A 2,962-nucleotide genomic window follows, 5' to 3' on the forward strand; every position below is an offset into this window, starting at 1 on the left:
TCAGTGTTCCAAAGTATTCACAATTTACTTCTCTGCTCGTTTGAAGGGAGGCTATCTAAGAAAACGTATGGCCCGAGCCAGCCAGCAAATGGGAGGCTTTGAAACAAATGCATCTAGTGGGATTGTAAAGAAGTCATTTGTTTTGTTCCAAAATGTCTGCAGGAACATTTTACATACGTAATACATTGTTCCCCAATTAATGTATCCACGAATTGCTTGGCTTAACTAGAATACTTTTCTTGATTAGACAGCTGAGATAGCAAAGCAGCCTTGCTGTAAGTCCCTCGCTGAATGTGCATCATAGGTGGATATTAGTCATTTCCACCTAGTAGATATATTCACCTAATAGATCTCTGAGTGGTTTGCTTTCTCACTCTTAATAGATTGCCAGCAAGAAAATCAACTTTAACAAGTATGAAAACAAAATCTGTGAAAATGAAGAATTCATACGCTAAGGGAGAGTGGAGTTTTTGTTTGTTTGTTTGAAAGGACTGTGAATTCAGATTAAAAACTCAGATTTTTTTTCCAATGTCTTCGGCTGTATTTTTTTTTTAAAAAGATATATCTAGTAAGGTGGTATTGTGGAATAAGTTGCAACAATACTGATAGAAGAGAATCGGGGTTGAACTTTAGGTACCTAAGGGCTCTCTGAGATTGACTGTTTTCTTGCAGATCAGCTAAATAACATCATCAGTGCACTGATGATGTTACCTACTTTGGTAATAAAACATCTGCAAGAAAACAGCCAAGCTCAGAGAGCACTAAGGTCAGTGGTGGGATTCAGCCAGTTCGCACCAATTAAGCAGAACCAGTAGCTAATTTTTTTGTTGCCCGGGCCCAGAATGGACTTCCGGAAGCGGCATCCACACAGAGAACCGGTTGTTGACATATTTGAATCCCACCACTCCCTCCTTCCTTCCTTCCTTCCTTCCTTCCTTCCTTCCTTCCTTCCTTCCTTCCTTCCTTCCTTCCTTCCTTCCTTCCTTCCTTTCTTTCTTCCTTCTTTCCTTCCTTCATTCCTGTGGGGGGATTCAGCCACTTCGCACCAGTTCAGCAGAACCAGTAGCTATTTTTTTTGTTGCCAAGGGCCCAGAATGGTCTTCTGGAAGCGGCATCCACACAGAGAACTGGTTGTTGACATATTTGAATCCCACCACTCCTTCCTTCCTTCCTTCCTTCCTTCCTTCCTTCCTTCCTTCCTTCCTTCCTTCCTTCCTTCCTTCCTTCCTTCCTTCCTTCCTTCCTTCCTTCCTTCCTTCCTTCCTATGGTGGGATTCAGCCACTTTGCACCAGTTCGGCAGAACCGGTAGCTAATTTTTTGTTGCCCAGGCCCAGAATGGACTTCTGGAAGCGGCATCCACACAGAGAACCAGTTTTCACATAGTTGAATCCCACCATTGACTAAGATACCCAAGTTCAACCCTGATTCTCTTCTATTAGAAAGCCCCAACAAAACCACAGTAACTTCTGTAATCCAATCCAGTTTAACTTTCTACTTTATGTCAGTTTGGACATTCCACAGCTGTTTCAGTTTGCATACCTGCTCATCTCTCTCCTTTCTCCTACATTTGACTGAGTGCTGCAGCTGCCTGCATGATCTTGCATAAATGTAGTGTGGTGACATTCATCAGAGTCAGAAGCCAAGTTAGATTTGTGATGGCTCTTTCCAACTGCATAAAGCCATTTGACGTTTTCAAAAAAAAGTAGATGTGATTTGAGACCTTCCCAGTTTCCTCCGAGACCTGAAATTTACACACATAGATTTTCTGGCTGAATTATAGAAGTTAAAAACTGATAAACAAGAATATTTTTTAGCTCAGGGTTGAACTGTGGAATTCTTGGTGCTCTCTAAGCTTTTTTTTTTTTTTTTTGGCAGACATTTAATTACCCAACTAGCTAACATCAGCAGTGCTTGAAGGGAGTGGGGTTTGATCAAACCGGTCAGTCCTGGAGGAGATCAACCCTGACTGCTCTTTAGAAGGCCAGATCCTGAAGTTGAAACTCAAGTACTTTGGCCACCTAATGAGAAGGAAGGACTCACTGGAGAAGGGCCTAATGTTGGGAAAGATTGAGGGCAATAGAAGAAGGGGACGACAGAGAATGAGGTGGCTGGATGGAGTCACTGAAGCAGTAGGCGTGAGCTTAAATGGACTCCAGAAGATGGTAGAGGACAGGAAGGCCTGGAGGAACGTTGTCCATGGGGTCGCGATGGGTCGGACCTGACTTTGCAATTAACAACAACAAAGCTTGGGGGTTTTTTGCAGACATTTCATTACCCAACTAGCTAACATCATCAGTGCTTGAAGGGAGGGAGTGGGGTTTAGTGCAGGTATTTAGTACAGCCTCTAGCACTGAGGATGTTACCTAATTCGGTAATGAAACATTTGCAAGAAAACCACCAAGCTCAGAGAGCACCAAAGACCCCAGAGTTGGAAACTGCCTGAATTTTGTATTTTGAAAGGAAAACAAAACAAAGTTAAAGACTTAGTTTGAGCCCACTCTGAAAAGTGATGGGCAGATGAAAATGAAAACAACTGTAAAATGCTTGAAGATGCACAGTCACCATTTCATATGGCCAAAGAAATAAGCCGACGTGGAATTGAAAAGCAACTTCCTTGTTCATGCTTTAGAGCAGGGGTAGGCAACCTTGGCTCTTTTATGACTCGTGGACTTCAATTCCCAGAATTCCCGAGCCAGCCATGCTGAGGGGAAAGGGAGAGGTTTCCAAGCTGAGCCATGCTGGCTCAGGAACTCTGGGAGTTGAAGTCCACGAGTCATAAAAGAGCCAAGGTTGCCTACCCCTGCTTTAGAGGATTACAATAGAAATCTTTAATGATTTCGGACCCCGAATTAGCTTTCAAGAAAGATTGGAATCCTTCCCAGTGTGATGAAATACGATTCTCAACAACAGGTAGTAAAGTAATAGTCCTCAAACTACTGAACTGTTGTAAGTCGACTTACA

Source organism: Protobothrops mucrosquamatus, unplaced genomic scaffold (genome assembly GCF_001527695.2).
Source record: "Protobothrops mucrosquamatus isolate PMUCROS unplaced genomic scaffold, P.Mucros_1.0 scaffold5287, whole genome shotgun sequence".
Classification (NCBI taxonomy): Eukaryota; Metazoa; Chordata; class Lepidosauria; order Squamata; family Viperidae; genus Protobothrops; species Protobothrops mucrosquamatus.